At 40.8% G+C, this 15,003-nt stretch overlaps 1 protein-coding gene across 6 annotated transcripts in view; it reads left to right on the top strand.

The window, feature by feature from the left end:
• NTRK2 (neurotrophic tyrosine kinase, receptor, type 2) overlaps window positions 1-15,003 on the top strand; it is a 302,428-nt gene that overhangs the window by 104,894 nt on the left and 182,531 nt on the right. The gene's annotated exons all lie outside the window — the stretch shown is intronic.

The raw sequence follows: 15,003 nt of genomic DNA, 5'->3' as shown, positions 1-15,003 counted from the left end.
GTGTACATCATACCTGTGTGATGTACCTCTAGAAGTTTATAGTCTAGAGGAGGCCTGACATCCCAGCAGCTTCTATGGTGGATAAGGTAAGAAGCCCCACAAAAGAGGGGGATGATTCATCGTCTACAGAAATCAGGGAGTTCTTCACAGCAGAGTCCACCCTCCAGTGGTGTCTGAAAGGATGAGTAAGAGATCTCTGCATAGATGAGATGGAGAAGGAGGCAGTGTTACCTACTGAGGTATGAAGGCTCTTGTTGGGGTGGCATGGATATTGATGGAGTGTAAGATATGAGAGAACAGTGGCAGGGACGATGATGGAGAGATAGACAAGGGTCAAGGTGCATCAAGGTGTAAAGGGCCTTTGTGCCCTGCTGTGGGATTTGGAGTTGATCCTGCAGGCATAGCAGAGCCACTGAATTTAGGGATTGATAAAGAAATAGTTAAATTGAGAGTGCTAGAATGTCTAAATGTGAAGAGTGATCATGTTTATATAGATTTCTTAGATACTGCCAAGCCTTTTTTTAACTTTCTTGATTTGGTATTAAAGTTGGAAGTGATTAGTAAAGTGATAACATTACTAATTTTTAAAACATTCTGGTCTCCTGGCCTTCACATTGTTTTATTGGACTGTAAATCCTTTCATGGGCATGCTTATTAAATGACTAATGTGGAATCCATTCATTCCTTCAACAACTATTTATTGAGAGCCTGCTCTGGACTGTTATAGACCCTGGGAGGACGGATAGAGTCCCTACCTGGTGGAGCCTCCATTGCCATGGGGCAGATGGCGAGACTAATAAATATATAAGGGCTATAGAAATTATGGGAAGAACACAGCAGTGATGGAGGGGTGAGGGGAGTCCTCCTTTAAGGAAGTGCTCTCTCTACCTGACTACAATGAGGAGGGATTAGTGCGGGATTCCCTGTTTAGGAAGTTTTAAATCTTACTGTTTTTCCATTGCTGATTTTAACGTTCTTGGAGTTTAGTGAGTAGAAGGTTCTCCTCTCTTCTCCCTCTCTCTCTCTCTCACACACACACACAATGGCAAAATGAAAACTGTATTTATCACCACTTAGGGGGCATATCCGAAGTCCACTGTCGGGAAAGAAATTTTCTACCTTGCAAATGTATCTTTGCTGGGATTTCTGCAGAAGGTTTTTAATAGCCAGTTTCTAGTCTAGAAATCACAGAATTGGATTTGAGAATAAAAGCATCTTTTTTCCCCTTTACTTCAAAAAGAGCACGTAGCACTCTTTCTCTTTTTTGTTAATTGAGTCCCTACTCTGTGCTTGGTTTTGTGCTAAGTGCTTTACACATACAGGCTCTCAACTCCTCAACATGTCTCTGTGAGATATGCTTCATCATCTTCATTTTGTAACTGAGGACATTGAGACTCAGGGAGATTGTGCTAACCTTCCAAGGTTTGTGGCTCTTAAAGCGAAGTCTACCTCAGGACAGTCATGTCCTGACTACTGTGCCTTCCTGCCCTCCCCTCTGGCCTGGTTTCATTTCTTCCTTTGTTTATTCTCCTGTGACCCTCTCTGTCTCAATATTTTCTTTCTCTCCCTCATTCATTTGGCAAATGTTGTCTATTGAGATGGCTAACATACCCAGACTGCTGGGCAGTCATTGGGAGGGATATTCAGGCTTGAATGGAGGGGACTGGACCCATACTGAGTTCTGAAACATGGACAAAGTCAGAAATGAGGGCCAATGGCCTTGTCTCCAAGAGTGATTTTCAGTGAGATGGATGCTGCCCCAGCCAGTTTTCAAGGGACACAGATTAACATTACTTCTGAATCTCAACAGACAGGATGGAGAGGGGTCTCCATGCCTGGCGCTTCATGTACTTTGTCTCGCTTAGTTTTTTCCATGGAAACATTTGATAGATGTCCTTAACCCTTTCTGCACATAAAGAAACTGGAGACTCGGAGAGGTTACGTGACTTGCCCAAGGCCGCAAGGCTGTTCCAGGTGGAACTGATTTCAACACACAGCTCAATTCCAGAATCCAAAATCTTAGTGCTGGAGCTGTCGTTTTAAGTGGATCCCTCAGAACACTGGCATTGGGGAAAGGCTGATTTCTGCAGTCCAGTGTAGCAAATGGAGCTTTCCATAGCCCCTCTTGGAGAAACACATTCTGCGTCAGCATATTATAGGGTCCATAGATACCTTTTAATTCTATTTAATTCAGATTCCCAAAGCGCATTTAACCACAGAAACCTTTTCAAAAGAAGTAGTCACTAACATAATGAGAAACTAGCGCATGGAATATTGAAATACACCTTACTGTCTCCCCAGTTGTTATTTTGATAGAGAGAGAATGAAGAGAGAGAGGTAGGGAAGGAAAAAAGAAGACAAAAAGAAAAAGAAAGAGACAGTGGTGGAAGAAAAAGGGATACAGAAGGTACTCAAATATCTCACAATAAAATTCAAAAATATCTTGGCAGTCTTTCTTTTATTTCTGAGCCTTCTTTCTTGTGCTTTTCAAATTGGTACACAAATGTTTCCCTAAGTATATAAAATGAGATAGAAAGATGAATCTCTTCGGCCGACGACAGTCTTAAATAATGGTCCGTGAGGCTGAGAGAGGCTGGCTGTGCAGATGACCAAGCCCTAACACCAAGATGTGGGAGCTGAGAGGTGGCATAGGGCCTGGGCCTAGAGGCACCTGCTCCTCGCGCTCATTGCCCAGAGAGAATTGAATCTGCTTTCCTTGGCTCTCACAGCAAGGAGGTGACAGAGCGGGGACAACTCCAGCCTCTTGACTCCCAGCCCAGTGTGTTTTTCCCTGCAGCACATTTATTTTTTTTTCAGAGTCAGTCTTATGCTCACATATTATTTTCCCTGTTATGCTTAGCCCATCAGCACTTGCTTAGCCAGAGATATTGCCAGCAACATAAACCATAAAGATTGTAATTTGCCTGGTTTATTGCTTGCTACAGTCCACAGACTCTTGGCGTAATCTAGGATGGGCTTCTCCTGCATATTTCTTTTGCTCCTGGTTCTTTGAATAGAACATGTATATAATTTGGAATCGAGAAAAATGTATAATCAATATTGATATTTTCCTTTTATAAGTATGCATATATTCCTAATCAGATATTTAGATGAACTTCTTGGGTTGTTATGGATATTTTTATTAAACATTTTATAGTTTATGAGGATATAAGAGTGACAATATGTATACAATTTATATTTAGTTGCTGTTAGACCCTTGCTGTCAAAATGTGGTCCTTGGACCAATATCACTTAGGAACTTTTTCAAAATACAGATCTGGGGCCTCATCCTAGACCTACTGAATTCAAATCTGAATTTTAATGAAACTCCCAGGGGATTTATATGCTCTTTAAAATTTGAAAAGCCCTGATCTAGAGTACACAAAAAATCGTTAAGACCAGTCATCATTTTGTTCATGCCCATTTTCCCAGTTGCACATTTATATCTTTGATAGAGTAAAACAACTCTGCAGTTTCCATCTTAGTAACTTCATTGTGGGCTGTTTTCTACATTATTGCCTAAGAGAGTATCTATAAAGCATCTCTGAGGGACACAGTTGGTACCTGTCTATCTATCCAACTAGGCAGATAGGTAGATAGAGAGATAGATATAGATATACATATAAATATAGATACAGACTGTTTAAAAGCTTTATTATTTATTTATTTATTTATTTATTTTCTTTTGAGACAGAGTGTCACTCTATTGCCCAGGCTGGAGTGCGGCAGCCTGATCTCGTCTCACTGCAACCTCTGCCTCCCAGGTTCAAGTGATTTTTATGCCTCAGCCTCCTGAGTAGCTGAGATTACAGGCGTGTGCCACCACACCCAGCTAATTTTTGTATTTTTAGTAGAGATGGGGTTTCACCATGTTGGCCAGACTGGTGTCGAACTCTTGGCCTCAAGTGATCTGCCCACCTTGGCTTCCCAATGTCCTGGGATTACAGGCATGAGCCACCATGCCTGGCCTGTTTTTTTAAAAGCTTTATTCAGAACTACAAAAGGTCTAAGATCTTACCCTACTTTCAAGCTAACAAGTTAGCCTGCCATGATTTCATCGATGATGGCAGAAGATTTTGGGGGTAGGAGACGAAGGACTCTATTACTTTTACACAGCATGTGGCATGAACAGCATATTTGTGTCAATTCTCTCTCCCAAAACCCCATGAGTGTGAGTCAGGTGGGACCCGATGGCTGCCTGCACTTTCTCTGGATTGTGTTATAGGAGAGGAACCCTAAATTTAGGGAATCTGAATCTTCTGAATCATAGTTACTGTCCAATAAAATGGACAGTATTTTTATACTCTTTATGCCTGCTCTTTGTTTTGGAGACACTCTATTTTGGAGGGCTGTTCACTATACAAACATCTTTGAAAAGATAATCCAAAACAAAAGACAGTCACTACCTTTCTTTGTGAGATATATGGAAGTGCTAGAGAGAACTCTCTCCTCCTAATTGGTATTGGAACATCTTTATCATTGGGTTTCAGGACCAATAAGTAGTTCTGGGGGGCCATGGAAGATATATTTCCTAATCCCTAGATTGTACTCATGGTTGTTTCTATCAGAAATTTTAAGGGGAAATTTCCAGTCTGGACATTCAGGTAAGCCCCTTACAGGAAAAGAGAAGTTATAGAAAGGAAGTAAGTGGGGTTGTACATCATAAATAGTAGAGTCACTGGTAGCTCTTCCTAGTGTTGGTTGTCCCACTTTAGTACAGAACCTGCTCTTATTCTCAAGATGAGTGATGTGACACCTTTCAGAGAGCTCTGGAGAAACTGATGTTTACAAGATTGGAAAATAGTAGTAGGAAGAAAAGCAGAGAAAAATTGGGGTTAATAATGATTTTCTAATACAGTAGTCTTGTTGTCCCTAAATGGATTTTCATGCAAAGCAGTTAATTTCCCTTTGCTCTGGGTGTCCACGTAGAGGCTGAAACTTTCAGAAATATTGTACAACAGATTTCTTCTTTAACTAGCAGAGTTTTTCTCAGCTCTGAAAGAATAAGAGAGTTTGGAGAAGGAAAAACTGGAATAGTTTTACAAAGTGTACGACAATGGTATGCTGATAAATGTTCAGTAACTAGTACTCAAGGATGGAGTGGAGTTGGGGTCCTAATTTGTAATGTTTGCTGATTTCCACAGTGTAAACATTCCCACCATGGCTGATCTTAAGCTACCAACGCAAAGTCAGCCAGCTCGAAAAAGTCCTGAAAATTAGACGAAGAAGTATGAGCTGTCTCTAGCAAGCCATTGCAAAACAGTCTTAATTAGCAATTTTTCGACAGTGAAGGTAGTTTGATCATGCAAGAGGTTTGTTTTGTAGAAATTCTTTTTTTGCAAGGTCTTTTAAAGTAATATATGTTCTGTTTGCCCCCAGTGATTCAAGCTAGATTTACCTTAAGATAGGATGACAGCCTACACGATCTTTTGAAGTTCATTTCAGCAGTGCAATTTGATTTTTCAAAAAAGCTTTCCTGTCTGGTGCAGTGGCTCATGCCTGTAATCTCAACACTTTGGGAGGCAGAAGCAGGTGGATTGCTTGAGCTCGGGAGTTCAAGACCAGTCTGGGCAAAATGACAAAGCCCTGTCCCTACAAAAAATTACAAAAATTAGCCCAGAGTGGTGGCAGGCACCTGTGGTCCCAGCTACTTAGGGGACTGGGGTGGGAGACTCGCTTGAGCCTGGGAGGCAGAGGTTGCAGAAAGCTGAGATCATACCACTGTACTCCAGCCTGGGTGACAGAGTAAGACCCTGTCTAAATAAACAAAAACAAAGCCTTCCTTAAATTGTGGGTTTAACTAGCTGACTTGCTTCCTTTAAATAAATTGGCCACCAGCTCAGCTTATTTCTCTCCTATGGAAGGGCCTGTAGGTGCAGTCTGATTGTCACTGATATTTTTAGAGAAGCAGGAGGTTACAGACTTAACCAACCAGTGATGATTCCTTATACTTGGGCTCTATGTAGAACCATAATGAATTGCAACTTTGGACACAGGGTGCCTGCATCGTTGGTTGGACTGGGATCGTGGTAAATCTCTTCACTAATGAGGCTTTGTGCCTCTTCAAGAGACTTATTCTGGAATTCCCCTTGGGCTCAGTTTGGCTGTTGATTCTGTAGAGTCCCTCTCTGGAGGGCTCTATTGCTGTGTTGACAGCAACATTTTCCCAGAGAATGTAACAGCGGCCCACACACTGCAGCTTCAGTGAAGCTCACGGTGAGTAAGTGCCCTCCTGCCTGAACTGTGCAGGTCCCGCTGGTGGACTGTGCCTTCACGGACACTGTGCAATGTCCCTATCTTCTGGTGTGTCCGTGTCTGTCATGTGGAGTCTGATACAGTGGACTGATTTCTTCTCCGCTGTGTCCTCTCCCTTCTCAGTGTTGAGGTATGTGTGGAGAGAGAAAACTTGGTGCACTTAGCCCACCCCAGTGAGATGCCCTTTTCATGGCCTTAACAGGCTGGTCTTTCCTTCTCCCAGCGTTTACTAGAAGGGAGGACCTTGACTTTAATGCAGATTTGAGTGCCTCCTTCCCTCTCCCTTGGGTAATATTGATTGGAAGGCTTCAATTACTTATTTATCAGATTTATAAAATGCTTATCTTGCCAAGGTCTCTGGGCACATGGACAAGAGTAAAAATAAATAATGAGTAATAATAGTAATAAAAATCCACCAAACATAGATGCTCATTCTGAAGGCTCTATATGAATACCATTGGAAGCCTGGCGACATTGATTTAGAGCGTCCATTACCACTTGGCTTTGTTTTTTTTTTTTTTTTTTCTTTTTATAAAACACACCCACGTCCAAGGGGGCTTGTTCTCCTGCATAAAGCAAACGCATTAACAAGCAAAGCGATGGAACACATAGATTTGCTGTTGAGGCTAAGGCCAAATTGCAAAGAACTCATATGCCATGTTGCAGAGATCAGTTTCTAACCCCCTCATCTTCTCTTTTGTGGTGAAGGCAAAAATAGAAGTGAATCTTAAAAGAGGGCTTTGTATTGTCTGTCCCCAATTTTTGTCTAGACACACTGAGACAAATTAGCTTCAAAAGAGTTTTCTTGTTCTGCAAAAGGGGCAGGATTCTCTGAGGAGGGTGTGCTATGTCATGCCATAGGGTTGCAGCACCTTTTTTTTTTTTTTTTTTTTGACACTGTCACAAGAACATCACAGTAGCTGTGGGTTGTTTAAAGGCTTAGCTATGTGCTGATGATATTATTTCTCCTCAACTGCTCAAAATCAGGAAGGTGAGGCATTTAATTAGATCAGAAAAGAGTGAGCAAGTTTGAAGAACTTTTCTCAATGTGTTGGATATGAAATCTTAATTCCTTGCTGGGACTTTCTCTCTGGAGAAGCCTCCTTCTCTATTCCTATTTACTTCTGATAAGAGTAAACAAATGGTAGAAATGCTAAAAGGAAACCAAGATACTCTGGACCACCAACACGTCCAGCATTAACAACCCACACCACTCGTGGGGCAGGTTAGCATTTCTGGCAGCTAGCCTTTATGATTAGAAAACAAGGCATTATAGATGGGACTCTGCAGGTGTTTTTTCCTTAAAAATCTAGTTTTGATTATTAACACAGTTGCCATTAGGGAACATTCGGTCTGAGTTACGTGTTAGAGTTCCACCAGTACAAGGGAAGAAAAAAAAACCTGAGCTATTCCCTTAAAACAGTTGTCATACTGTGGGCCCCAGGCTCAATCTGACCAGTTGTTTGTTTTTGTAAATAAAGTTTTACTGGAATATAGCCCCATTCATTCATTTATGGATTATCCATGACTGCTTTCATGGTGCAGCAGCAGAGTTGAGTAGCTGTGACAGAGACCTTATGTCTCAGAAAACCTAAAATGTTTACTCTCTGGCCCTTTACAGAAAAGGTTTGCTGACCCCTGCCTTAACAGAACACAAGCGAAATATCTAATGAAATAACAATCCACCCCCCAGACTTTCACATATTTTGTAATAGGTTGTGGAGATGGGGATCTTGCCCGGTTCAGCTTCTCTGTTTTAGTCAGGCCAGGCCCTAAATCAACGTAGGCAGATATACAAGCAGTGAGATGGGAGCAGAGGTTCAAGCTCAGGAGAATACCAAGGTCCAACTCTGTGCAACTTTACCTTAAGAGTCTGTGATTCCCTCTGTGTACACTTCCATTTCATATACTAACATGGGTACTATGTAAAAAGAGAAAAAGACACCTTCGAAGCTGCCATCAGGGGTAGGGAATGGTGCTAGACCTCACTGGTTCCTACTTGATTAAGTCTCAGTTAAGAGCTAGTGTGTTAGATGGTTATACATAGAAACAGAACCTATCATATATGGATTTTTTTCTTCTTTAAGAGAAAACTGAAGTTTTCTGGCTTGGATGGGTCAGTGATAGTTTCAGGGTTATGCCAGACTTTGTGATATTTTCTTGAGGAGTAAAAGAAAAATGGCATGGTTCTGATACAGATTCTCTCAGGAATTCTATATTTGAGTCTTTTTTTGTTATAACATCACACTAATTTTTTTTTATACAAAAGACTGTCAGGGCTCAGGGTGCAAAAGGTAAATGTGCAGTCATTGTATATTCCATTGTCTTTTCTTCCTCTCTTCATAACTTTTGCAGAGAAGGCCAGCCTTGTTTTCATCTTCCAGTGTCCAAACCTTATGTGTGCAAAGTAACTGTGTGGTTCAGTCAGAAGGAAGTTGATATGAATTTTGAGAAACAGGCATTTTGAAAAAGGGCAATTATTGCCTCTGTAGGAGTCTTAGTACTTTCAGGATGTCTTAGGAGAACATCCAACTGAACACCTTTAAAATTAATTTCTACTTACAGCTGGGTGTTTTTACATATATGTTTTGTTGACACTTCTTAAGAGTTCATAACATTCTCTGGTATATCATACTTTTCACATCATAAGTATACTTTTTCATACTCATATAATATCTTTTCATATATACAAAGCATCTAATTCAAGAATTACCCATTAAAGACAGCCTTTTTTGCTTCCCGTTGAAAATGTGAACTTTGGGATTAATAAATAAAGTGTGTATTTTAGTCATTTCAGAATAACATTCTTAACTTTGCCAGTTAAAAAAAATACCTATTTTCAATGAGATGAATGCCCCCTGGTGGAAACAGTGGCAAATATTTGCACTGATTTGGGGGGCCCACATACAACAAGAACAAACATATCAAGTGTAATGATGCAACAATGTAGGCATATAATTGACATAGCTTAGAGAGTGTCTTTAGTTTTTAAGTCTGTACTTCATTTAAATGCGATAAATAGAAGATAACATCAAATTGGGAGGGTCAAAAGATTCAACAAGGAACTAACTAAACCCTTATTATGGCAATTTCTCTAGTGTCTTTCTTTTCAGCTTGGGAATCTCTTAGCTAGTAAAGTCATTTATAACAGGGCTCTTCGTAATGATTTTTTAATGGAGGAATTTTCGGTAATACCTTGGAGGGTGTTTTAAAACTAAATAGTTGTATGAGAGAGAATTGCTTAAAGGATTGTAAGATGGCCTCTGAGGAAACACACACACACACTCACACACACACAAACAAACAAGTCAGTGGGTAAGAGGAGCAGGTTTTGGGATTTCAACTTCACCAAATGACAACTTTATGTTGTTTGTCTCGTTAACTGCCAGACAATCCATCTCTGGTTCCATAGGGAATGCTTACCAAGCCAGGCATGTGAGCTTGCCAGGACTCATGTTTTTATAGAAAGCTTTATTTTGGAAATTTCTAATCTGAACATACTTGAAATCTAATTCTCAGAAAACTTTGGAAAACCATTTAAAAGGAAGCAGGAAAAAGGAAAAGCAAGAGTGAAGTATGAGACTGTATCCCCTCTACAGAAAACGGAACTGTGAAGAAGCAGAGGTTGCTGGCATGTTCTGCGGTTCTGCCCTCTGCCCTGTCATACCTAGCTTTGCTGTGGCTGTCGCTCTAGCAGAAAAGCTGTGGTATTTTTTCTGCTTCTGCAATTTTCCCACTTGGATGGAGCCTTTGGAAATGAAAAAAAAAAATCATCAAGGACCATCTTGTATTGAAAGATGATGTTCTGCATACTTAATAGGCTGAATCACCCTTTCCCTTTTCAGACATGGCTCATGTCCGTTAAGCCGTGGATATGGCTGATAAATACCATTGTACTTGTCATATCACCGAGTACCACATTTTCCGAGGCAGTGACGTTTCTTTACCTCGGCATTTGTGAGAGATTGCACTCTGGAGTATAATGGTTCAGGCTGAAGTTGTCTATTAACTTGCAAGGACTTAGAGACATGTTAATGGCTGGGTGGGAACTCAGTTCTTGAGATATTCTTCTTAAACCAGTACCTTTGATCAAGTCACGATGCTTAATCTTATGTTATCCATGGCTTATGTCCTGAAGTGGGTGGGAAATGGGGTTTGACTTCCCCAAATGTAAGAAGTGTAATATACAAGACTTCTCACATATGAGAGATCAAGGGAAACTACTGAAGCTTTCAGTACATATTCCAGAACTGCTTCTTTGATAAGAAATAGGCTGTTCTCCTACTGTGAATGTCCTCTCACTGTCCCACCTCCCAGCATGAGAGACCCCTAAAATATAATGCAACAAATGCTGTTCATGACATTGCCTCTCACAGATGTTTATTTAGAAGAACTGTTGGGTGACCTGTGAAGGGACATTCTGTGTGTCTAGGGATTGACTTTCTCTTCTTGACAGTGCTCTTTATCACAATGTATTATTGTATCTGTATCACATTTTTTGTGTCTGTATTGCAATGTATATTTTGTTGAAATGCTTTTGGACTCTAAACAGGGTTACCCAGCTTGATCACTTGCATTCTTTCCTTGACTTGGCTCTGAATAATTCTCAGGCATTTCCTCAGTCAGATTCACCCCCGAAGGTTGAGTATCTACTGTCAGGGATTTTGACTTGATTTTATTCACTTTCAGATATGTATCTGTATCAGGAATTGGGTTCCATGGTCCCATTTCCCAGGTAATGACACTTCGGTGGGAAAATACAGAGTCAGTTGATTACTTTATGAATAGAGTTTGAAAGCTGCTTAGAAAATGGTCCTCAGAGATGGGCATTGAAGGAGGCTTTGGAGTTTGCAGATTGTGAGAATTGGGGAAAGAGCACGGAGAAGAAAGGGGGATGGATTCCAGGTAGAAATTTTATGTCCCAAGACGTGGAAGTGTAAGAAAATGTGTGGCATTCATACATTTGCAAGGAGTCTGGTTTGGCTGGAGCAGAGAATGGGGGTAGAGAATTGGGATAAGAGACTGCTGGGTTGTGGGGGCAGGGCATGAAGGGGGAGCTAGGGAGTTGACAGGATGGACAGAATTTATCCCAAAGCCTTTATGTGAAAGAGCACCCGAATTAAGTGTATGCTGCAGAAAGAAGACTTGGCAGCATGAGGAGATGGAGGTTGGAAGACTGGGGTGTGATGGGAGGTGGGACTGCCACTGGGTTAGATCAAGTTCAAATAATTCCGTCTAATATTAGCAGGCTGTAAAGGTAAGATTTGAAAATGAATCCCAAAAATGTTGTGAGCAAAGGCAGTATGGTTGAAAGAAGCTGTGTGGCCTGAGGGAAAGGCAAAGGAGAGTCAGATGGGTCTGAGTTCAAATCCTAGCACGGTCGGTTACTAGTTATAAGACCTCCAATAGTCTCACCTGTCTTTAAATTTTTTTTAAATTGACAAATAATAATTGTACATGTTAATGAGATACATAGTGATGCTGTGATACAAATAATGCATAGTGATCAGATCAGGGTAATTAGCATATCCATTGTCTCAAATATTTATCATTTCTTCGTAGTGGGAATGTTCAATATCTTCCTCCCAAATATTTCAAACTGTATATTATTGTTAACTTTAGTTTCATTCCTCACTTTTCTTTGCTGGCTTTCCATCTTCTGGACAATGGGAATGGTCGTCTTTCTTCATGGTGCTGGGGTGGAAGTGAAGTTAGATAATTAGATTATGCGTGTTACACGGGTAGAGTTTGATAGTCACTCTTTGAGGACACATGAGTGTGCCTGTGTATATTTGGGTACGTGTATGAAGAAAGGAGAGACAGAGGACCTCCATTCAGACATAGATTTTCTCTGTGCTTATTTAAAACTCTTCAGTCACATGCACACTCAACAAATACTTATTTAGTGGTACACATATGCAAGGTGCCAGCTAAGGACTCTGTTCCTTTTAGTGACATCTCCTGAGGGGGTGAGGGCAGGAGGGGTTTAATAAATTAATGTTGGTCAACTAATTCATGCCCACATATGATGACAAAAGTGTCTAATACCCAGTTCAAGTCAAAATACTAGAAAACCATCCATCTGAGTTATTAACATTTTAATTTAGATCGATAGGGAAAAATAAGTCCTTAGGGGGTTTATTTATATCTTTAGTAAGTGTTTTTCTCTTCTTGCAATTTAGCTTCCTTGAGAACTGAACATTTATAAAATGTTTTTGGTGAACCCATTTATACAGTAGAATTCATTTTCTCTAGGAGGTTGGTAACTACAGAGAGAAACTGAAGAGTCATAAATTCTGTTTAATTCAAGTTCATGCATTTCACTAGAGAAAGCCCCTTCTTTATCCTCTTATTGTACTTCCCCTGAGACCTCTGAACTGATGATGTTAGCAGTAATTTTAAAATGCAAATCATATCACAGAAGTTCTTTAAAGGATTGTCCCTCACCCCTCCTCCCACCCTCCATCACACAGGCCCTTAAACAACAGGAATAGTAAATTCAAAACCAAAACTTCACAGGTCAAAACCAACTATTTGCAGAAATAGACTGTACCAGTCTGGCTATGTTGATCATCTATGCTAGTTAGAAGACCGAGGATCTATATTCTAAATCAAATGAATGTATTTACCATTCACATTACATGTTTGAGATGAGCCTGCTATATGTACATGTGGAGCAAGAAGGGTGGTTATAAGGCAAAATAAATAGTAGCCCTTGCAGTCAAGTGGCTTCTGTGTGGATCAAGAGCTCGTGTAACTCATTTTACAGAAGAAGGGCAGATGCATGGCAGTGGGAGTTCATAGAGAAAAATTATTCCTGATTCATGCTATTGAGATACTTTTATGGAGAAATCAGTTTCAAGTTGTGCCTCCAAAATATTGGCCTATAGAACCTTCCAGTTTGAGAAATCCCTAATTACACAGTGTTTGTGGGCATGATTTTTAATTGTGTACTGCACCTTATTTCTTCCTATGAGATTTTTATTCACTCTTTAATAACTCACACTACATTTGAAAAATGTTCTTGGGAGGTATTTAAGAAGAGTTGTGGGACTAACTCTTCTTAAAACATCAATTTTGAGAGTCAGGGATGGCTAGTCATTGTGGACAAAGGATGAACTGAGGTTTCTTTCATTCCCAGCCAAGCTGGTGACTTGCACACAAGCACCGTGCTATCACAGCCTCTCCCCAGGCAGTGTGCACCAGAATTTATTGCAACCTCAGTGTGAAAGGAACTGAGAAATCCTTTGGCAACATGACCTGGGAATTCCAAAAGTCACACATGCCTTTGTACAAAACCAAGGAAACCAGAGCACATTCAGCCGCTGTATGAGCCTACAGTCCCTTATGCTGATCCCTGCCAATCCCTTCTCATCTGAGCCCCACATTCCCACAGTCCCCTGAAGCTTAATCAAGTTGGTAAAATTTTTATGTGTTCCTTAGAATAACCACCACAACAATCATTGCTATTATTTACGGAGCACTTGCTTATTTCTAAGCATGTTTCCATGCACTTTGCGTGCATTATCTCATGTAATACCCTAAACAACCTCGTGAGTTAGACGATGAGACTGAGATACGAAGAGGTACAGTAACCTATCTGGCCTCCCTGTGTGTAGGGGGTGAGTGTCTATACCAGGATCGAAGCCTAGGCTTACAAATTTGCAGTGATCTTCAAGATTATTATTTAGTTTGATTATTCATTTCTCTTTGTTCTTGTTGTTATTTTGATCCATCTGTCTGTACTTCTGGTTCCTTTTTTCTGGTTTTCTCCAAAATAGGATATGTTGTTTTCCTTACCTCAATATACATCTTTTAATTATTTTAGCCTAATAATACTTAATGAGAAAAACAAAAACCCTATGAAAAGAAAGGTATTATCTTGAAACTTAAATAGGTTCAGTGGGAGAAAATACTGGTTCGGAGGAAGGCTTTGTGTCGCACATGTTTGAATTATGGACGTTCCGCTCCCAGTGGCCGTCACGTGTGTGTGCTTGCAAACTCATTGTTTGCTTTGAGAAACTGTGGACATGTAAGGGTGAAGGTGGCAGCTCTAGTACAAAGACTTTTGCATGAGTGATCCTGCAAAATGTGCCGAAAATCCACTCCCGACTTTCTTCTTTTTAAAATGACATTTTATCGTCCTTGAACCAAGTAAGAACCCATTCTGTTTCTCTGCTGGTTAGACTTTTGGAAGCTTGAAATGGTGCTATCAAAGACAATGCAGATTAAAAAAATGACCAGGCAGCTGGGTGCAGTGGCTCACACCTATAATTCCAGCACTTTGGGAGGCGGAGGCAGGTGGATCACCGGAGGTCGGGAGTTCAAGATCAGCCTGACCAACATGGTGAAACCCCGTCTCTACTAAAAATACAAAAATTCACCAGGCGTGGTGGCGGGTGCCTATAATCCCAGCTACTTGGGAGGCTGAGGCAGGAGAACCGCTTGAACCCAGGAGGCAGAGGTTGCAGTGAGCCGAGATCGCGCCACTGCACTCCAGCCTGGGGGACAAGAGCAAAACTCCGTCTGAAAAAAAAAAAAATTGACCAGGCACAAAATAATCTCCTACGTAGCAACAGAGACAACTAAACAAGGTCAGCTCAGTAGACTCTAGACCTGGGGGACTTGGGTCCCAGACTGAGTTAATCACTGGCTCTTTATTCATCTATAAAATTAGGATGACGTGAACTGATCCCTTGCTTATTCAGGATGCCAGGTCATGGATAAGGTCATGACCTGGCAGCAGGA

This window comes from Mandrillus leucophaeus, unplaced genomic scaffold (genome assembly GCF_000951045.1).
Source record: "Mandrillus leucophaeus isolate KB7577 unplaced genomic scaffold, Mleu.le_1.0 Scaffold242, whole genome shotgun sequence".
Lineage (NCBI taxonomy): Eukaryota > Metazoa > Chordata > Mammalia > Primates > Cercopithecidae > Mandrillus > Mandrillus leucophaeus.
The sequence above is the reverse complement of the archived record's forward strand: the minus strand, read 5'-3'. Positions and strand labels throughout refer to the sequence as shown.